This window comes from Entelurus aequoreus, linkage group LG17 (assembly GCF_033978785.1).
Source record: "Entelurus aequoreus isolate RoL-2023_Sb linkage group LG17, RoL_Eaeq_v1.1, whole genome shotgun sequence".
NCBI classification, from domain to species: Eukaryota; Metazoa; Chordata; class Actinopteri; order Syngnathiformes; family Syngnathidae; genus Entelurus; species Entelurus aequoreus.
This window is the reverse complement of record NC_084747.1, coordinates 45,315,694-45,323,417: the sequence shown is the minus strand read 5'-3', so window position 1 is coordinate 45,323,417 and position 7,724 is coordinate 45,315,694. Positions and strand designations below refer to the sequence as shown.

The 7,724-nt window shown below is 37.2% G+C and overlaps 1 protein-coding gene across 6 annotated transcripts in view; it reads right to left on the bottom strand.

Annotated features, from left to right (window-relative positions):
* pde4d (phosphodiesterase 4D, cAMP-specific) overlaps window positions 1-7,724 on the bottom strand; it is a 422,736-nt gene that overhangs the window by 45,859 nt on the left and 369,153 nt on the right. The window lies entirely within an intron of this gene.

Below are 7,724 nucleotides of genomic sequence, written 5' to 3'. Positions count from 1 at the left end.
CTAAACATGACTCTGACTTATAGTTTGTCCTTTTTTGGTTTTCAAAAAAAGCACATAAAAAACAAACAAACTTGTATCTTCGTAATATTCATGATATTAGGCACACAACTTTGGTTGATTATGAATCGAACTACACTGAAAAGAAATCTAACAAATCCAATCAATAACCACAACTAATGATAAAAATATTTCAGAACAAAATCTTGTCATTTTACAATTGTCAAATCACAATATCACCTTTTTATTCTTTAAGTCCAACCCTTTTCATTGCAAAACTTAAATGCTTATTTTTTTTCTTATAATATTTATATATATTTTTTTTATCGGAACAATTCATACAGTCATTTCAAGTCGATTCATAGCAAAATCGTGACACCTAAATCTATTCCTCATTTTTAAGAGTCAATACAAAAAATGTAAATATGTACATGAAAACATTTTTTAAAAAGACTATTATTTTATACCAAATAATATATTTCGAAAATGGTGTTGAATCGATAATCGAATCTGAATTGAATCCTCAACCCAAGAAGTGGAAGCAAATCGAACCGTGAGTTGCTGTAGGATTTCCAGTAATCTCATAATATTACAACCTTTTTCAGCATAATTAGAAGCTTGTTAAACTAATATGGAACATCTTCTGAAGTTTCTGTATTACAACTTTGGTAATCCTCCAATAGAGAAAACACTATTAGATATTTTATGAATAATATGTTTGTGTTATGCCAGCCCTTGTAATTATCATAATAATTCAATATTGTAAATATTTGATCTCTCTTTCACTTTCGCTGTCCAGGAATGGAACCCATGCCTTATGCTAGTGGCTCTTAACCTTTCTTTACCAAGTACCACCACAGAAAACAACATTAGAACACAGTAGCGTAGCAGGTCTAAGTATTCATTAAAAAAAAGGCAGAGGTTTTATTTAACAAGTTTTGGCCACGGTAACATTACACACAACGCACAAACATCCTCAATAATGATACTCCACATACAGTACATACATATACACTTCTTTGGCGTACCACTAGAGCAGACCTGGGCATTCTACGGCCCGCGGGCCACATCCGGCCCTTTGTGCGTCCCTGTCCGGCCCGCGTGAGGCCAATCATAAATTACAAAATAAATTTTAAAAAGTATCTATGTCGAGTGTGCAATACAACGGTGCTGCTTTTGTTTTGAAAAGCGTTATTTGTATTACTTCCGTGTGGACTATGCTCGTGCGCGATTGTGAGTGAATGTGAACAGCGGCAATCACAAATTACAAAATACATTTAAAAAAGCATCTATGTCGTGCGTGCAATACAACTGTGCTGCTATTATTTTGAAAAGTGTTATTTATAGGCGTATGTCCGTGTGTAACCTGTGAGTGAAGGTGCACAGCGACAAGTGATGCCCGGTTAGCCCCGAGACGCTAAAAAGAGAAAAGTTGATGACGAATGCTGTGTTTTCAACAAGACATGGACTGCCAAGTATTTCTTTACAGAAATTAAAGGTAAAGCCGTGTGCTTAATTTGTGGTACACAGTTTGCTGTGTTTAAAGAATATAATTTGAATCGCCACTACACGACGAAGCACGAGGAAAAATACCGGAATCTGTCTGATGAAGCGCGCGCAAGGGAGGCTGATACGTTGATGGTAAAACTGCAAACCCAACAAGGACTTTTTGCCAAATTTCTCACCCCCAGAGATGCAGCTGTCAGAACAAGTTTCGTCATTTCTCACAAAATCGCCAGAAAAAGTAAGGCGTTTTCTGCCGGAGAGTTTATTAAGGAGTGCTTATTGGACTCTGTTGCGCTGATATGCCCGGAGAAGAGGGGCGCATTTGAGAACGTGTCACTCTCCCGACGCACTGTAACGAGGCGGGTTGAGACCATCGCTGGAAACTTGGAGCTTCAGCTGAAGAACAGAACGGCCGACTTTGACTGTTTTTCGCTGGCTTTGGATGAGAGCTGCGATGTACGTGACACCGCCCAGCTGCTCATCTTCTTACGTGGGATAACTGCAGACTTTCAAATCACGGAGGAGCTGGCAGCCATGCAGTCAATTAAAGAGACAACTACAGGTAATGACTTGTTCACATAGATAAGTGCGTGTTTGGACATGTTAGGACTGAAATGGGACAAGCTGGCAGGTGTGACAACAGATGGTTGTCCAAATCTGACGGGGAGAAATGTTGGACTTTTAAAGAGGAGGCAGGATAAAGACAGAAATTGACATTTTTGCATTGTATTATACATCAGGAAGTGTTGTGTAAGACAGTGGTAAAAATAAAACCATCAAAAGCAATCTGCTTTTGTATAAAGTTAAGTTAGGTTAAATGAAAGTATTATTATTATTATTATTATTTATGTATATCAAAAATAATTTGAACAAAATTTAATTGAAATATTGTCGGTGTGGCCCTCCAGCAGTGCTCGGGTTGCTCATGCGGCCCCCGGTAAAAATGAATTGCCCACCCCTGCACTAGAGGAAGCCCATGTACCACAGTTTAAGAATCACTGCCTTATGCCATGAAAAGCAGAAGCGAGTAACAATACACCACACCAAACATATTTGGCCATGAAAAAATATATAAATAAATAGAAAAATTATATTTATATCTATATGTATGTATGCATATAGTAATATTCAAATTATTTAATCATAAAAGACATTTACTTTTTGATTACAACGTGAACTTTTTTAAACATGCATTTTAATTTGAGAAATTAATTAATTAATTGTAAAAACAATTTTTTAAATGGGACTTTGTTCTTGTAAAAAATTTAAATAATATAAAATTATTCTAATAATAATAATAAGGGTGTTGCTATCGGTCTGATATCAGCAAAAAAGAAAGTATTTGATTATATTGACTTGCATTTGAAATCTCTGATATAAACTCTAGTACAAGCAGTCATGCAGCGTGTTTATTTGTGCAAAGCTGGACACTCAGTTAACATCTAAATGTCTTCCAATGTTCACACAAGTTTGGCCTTTTCTTGTATTTTAGTGAAATCATTTACAAAAGGTAAACATGGCAACTACACAACAGCTAAGCACACAAAAACCTAGAAGCTACACGTCTTTATGTGTCTTTAATTAAATACTATTGCAGTCTAAAACACCAAATGTGTCAATAAAAACAATGATCAAATACTTTTAGTGGCATACTACATACTTATTTATAAAGTCTCCAAGGCAAAGGCGTATTAAAAAGTATCCAGTGACAAATGTAGCCGCATCATTGAATTTACTGTCATGATGAGCTTAACTTAATGAAATTATTATGGCCACTCGGGGTCGCCAAAAAACTCCATTACCACTCCAACTTAAAGACAGCGTAACTCCATTCCAGACCGTTAATAGGAAATAGTTGTTCTCTGTTTCAGTCATTTTACTTGATCAAGCCTTTTCAAACTATTCACACTACAAAATATCAATCAAAAGTGAACAAGTTGTATTAGGGAACCCCTAAATAACATAATTACTTTAAAATCATAATATTCGGACATAATGTCAGAGCATAACTTTATCTTCATCACAAAATTAAATTATTTGTTTCCCTAATACTGCCCTAACACCCTTTTTTATAGGGTAACTGATGACATTTTTATTTCATTTTTTTTAGCTAAAAAACTCCACATTTTGGAGATTGATCCTCTTCCCTTGACAATCATTAAGGATTTTGCTAATTATCTAATGTAAAAGTTACATTTGTTCATTTATCGTTTTGGGCAATATACAATGTGTTAAAGCAGGGGTGTCAAACTCATTTTACAGCACGAGAACTTAAAAATAAAGACAACTTCAGATTGTTTTATTTGTTTAAAAATAGAACAAGCACATTCTGAAATTGTACAAATCATTTTGTTGTTGTTGTTTTGTTTTTTTTACAATTAGCTGTTGCCGTTAATAGTATATATACTTTATTTGTCATTATTTATATTTTCTGAATAAATCATGTGATAATGTTCATCAGTGAACTCATTGGTGTTCATTTTAAGTTTATCAAGATAAAAAAATGGTATCAAAATCAAATTACAGGATGTTATTTATGTAGTTTGATAATTTTCCTTGACTGACATCATGTGGTTTATTTTCTACATATACAGCATCATCTATAAAGATACAAATAATTGCTATTGCGACATCCAGTGGACACATTTAGAACAGCTGTTTCTTTCATTCAAACATTTCAGGTGAATTTTTATACTTAGCAAACTCATCCCGCGGGCCGGATAAAACCTGTTCGGGCCGTACGTTTGACACCCCTGTGTTAAAGGTTTCTCTGTGTAAAAAGGGTACAAGTAAGCTTGTAACTAGAGATGTCCGATAATATCGGACTGCCGATATTATCGGCCGATAAATGCTTTAAAATGTAATATCGGAAATTATCGGTATCGGTTTCAAAAAGTACAATTTATGACTTTTTAAAACGCCGCTGTATGGAGTGGTACACGGACGTAGGGAGAAGTACAGAGCGCCAATAAACCTTAAAGGCACTGCTTTTGCGTGCCGGCCCAATCACATAATATCTATGGCTTTTCACACACACAAGTGAATGCAATGCATACTTGGTCAACAGCCATACAGGTCACACTGAGGGTGGACATATAAACAACTTTTAACACTGTTACAAATATGCGCCACACTGTGAACCCACACCAAACAAGAATGACAAACACATTTCGGGAGAACATCCGCACCGTAACACAACATAAACACAACAGAACAAATACCTAGAACCCCTTGCAGCACTAACTCTTCCGGGACGCTACAATATACACCCCCCGCTACCCCCCCCCCCCCCCCCCACCTCAACCTCCTTATGCTCTCTCATGGAGAGCATGTCCCAAATTCCAAGCTGCTGTTTTGAGGCATGTTAAAAAAAATAATGCACTTTGTGACTTCAATAATAAATATGGCAGTGCCATGTTGGCAATTTTTTCCATAACTTGAGTTGATTTATTTTGGAAAACCTTGTTACATTGTTTAATGCATCCAGCGGGGCATCACAACAAAATTAGGCATAATAATGTGTTAATTCCACGACTGTATATATCGGTATCGGTTGATATCGGAATCGGTAATTAAGAGTCGGACAATATCGGATTATCGGACATCTCTACTTGTAACAGTTCATTATCATTGTAAAATGTTTGACTAGCTAGTAAAAATAAACAGTAAGGATGATTCGTATTCAGTCATATTTTTTTTTCATTTGATACATTTTTCCATTTCCTGTACGCCTGCTTCATGTAACTGGATAGCACCAATCATGAGAGTGCACGCTATCACCATATGCACAACCTGGAAGGAGGCTTTGGGGAGCTAACTACAGAACATTGTTAAATGAACAAAACTGAGCACTATTATCTTTGTAAGGGACATACTTTTGTCATTAAAGCAACGATTTAAGTCCATGTCATGCAGCTTGTGCATGACGTGTGATAAGAATAAAGACCAGGCTACGTGGCGAGCTGCAGATCATGCACACTTCCCTCCACAGCCAAAAGTGGTCCATGCGGCTTTAAAAACCTGCTCAGATAAACATCCAGCTGTGGCACAGGCAAAAAAAGGAGTCTATAAATAGAATAAAAAGCTTCCAGCTCAACAGGGAGGTTAGATTTAAAGAAAAAAAAAAGTTCTTTAGGGGCTAGATATTTAAATGATATAAATATGGTGGATGTAACAGATTTTAATACTATCTTTATATCGGTATAACGCATGTTGATGACACATTATAGCTCTGTCCCGCTAAATTTGACAACACAACAGCGTCCTTGCAAGCCAGCATGCGGCTAATGTTCCTTGACAGTGTAAAGCCACTTCTAAGTCAGCAATCATCGCCTTTATGTCAGAAAATAAAGTACGCATCTAAGTACATACAAGTACATACATCAGACACTGTAGGAGGACACAAGAAGTCAAGCTGACCGCTAAGCTCGAGCTCTTGAACGGATCGATACAAATATGGACAGTTAAAGTAGTACAAACCCCGTTTCCATATGAGTTGGTAAATTGTGTAAGATGTAAATATAAACGGAATACAATGATTTGTAAATCCTTTTCAACCCATATTCAATTGAATGCACTACAAAGACAAGATATTGGATGTTCAAACTCATAAACTTTGTTTTTTTTGCAAATAATAATTAACTTAGAATTTCATGGGAAAGGGCATGTTCACCACTGTGTTACATGGCCTTTCCTTTTAACAACACTCAGTAAACGTTTGGGAACTGTGGAGACACATTTTTTAAGCTTCTCAGGTGGAATTCTTTCCCATTCTTGCTTGATGTACAGCTTAAGTTGTTCAACAGTCCGGGGGTCTCCGTTGTGGTATTTTAGGCTTCATAATGCGCCACACATTTTCAATGGGAGACAGGTCTGGACTACAGGCAGGCCAGTCTAGTACCCGCACTCTTTTACTATGAAGCCACGTTGATGTAACACGTGACTTGGCATTGTCTTGCTGAAATAAGCAGGGGCGTCCATGGTAACGTTGCTTGGATGGCAACATATGTTGCTCCAAAAGCTGTATGTACCTTTCAGCATTAATGGCGCCTTCACAGATGTGTAAGTTACCCATTTCTTGGGCACTAATACACCCCCATACCATCACAGATGCTGGCTTTTCAACTTTGCGCCTATAACAATCCGGATGGTTCTTTTCCTCTTTGGTCCAGACCCCCCCGGCCTCTTTGACGGCCACGTCTGGCCCATGTACTTGAAACACAAGACAAGCTTGCAAGGACCTGAAACACGTGACAAACACTTCTTTGTCACGTGTTGCTGGCATCAAATTCTAAAGTTAATTATAATTTGCAAAAAAAAAAAAGTTTATCAGTTTGAACATCAAATATGTTGTTTTTGTAGCATATTCAACTGAATATGGGTTGAAAATGATTTGCAAATCATTGTATTCCGTTTATATTTGTGTGTGACAATCATTGGTACTTTAATCTTTAATCTTAATATTTACATCTAACACAATTTCCCAACTCATATGGAAACGGGTTTTGTACTAAGTAACTTTTCAACCTTCATAAAATATTTTCACAACTTTTGGGATGATAAACCGACTTACAACTAGTTGAATGCGTCTTGACCTGAGGGGGTCTGTATTGATTTCACTGGCACTTAGCTACTTTGAGGAGGGTGGCAGGAACCCTGCCATACAAAAAACTACACATGTGCTGACTTCCTTTACGGCATACGTCACTACCCCTACCACCATTCGTTAATAAGATGGAAGTCGATGCAAATGCCTACGTGCTGCCGGAAAACAGATGAAGAAGAATGTTCGTGCAATTACTGCTATCAACAAAACAAACCAAAGAAACGAAAAGTTTTTGCCTGAGGAGACAATAAAAGAAAAATACAGCCTGTCCAGATAAAAGGACAGTCAGGCTCGACATTGCCCCGGCTTTCACCCGCTGACCCTCAGCTCTGTTCCTGCTGGACTATTCGATGCTCAGATCAAAATGATAACGCTAATGTTAGCTTTCGTAAATTTAAGTGGTGTCAATAAATAACCACCAGCGTGATAGGTTGCAGTTTCACACTACTTCCTTCGGAAAAACTCTCCCGCCAGTCTTTCTTTGCTCCGGTTCATATCCGCCCTGATACATTGTTGGTAGTAGCGTCAAGTTTGTAGCGCATTACAAGATCATTTCTTGATAATGTCTGCTTGTCAACATCAACATAGCCATTAGAAACGTAATATTTGTGCCAAT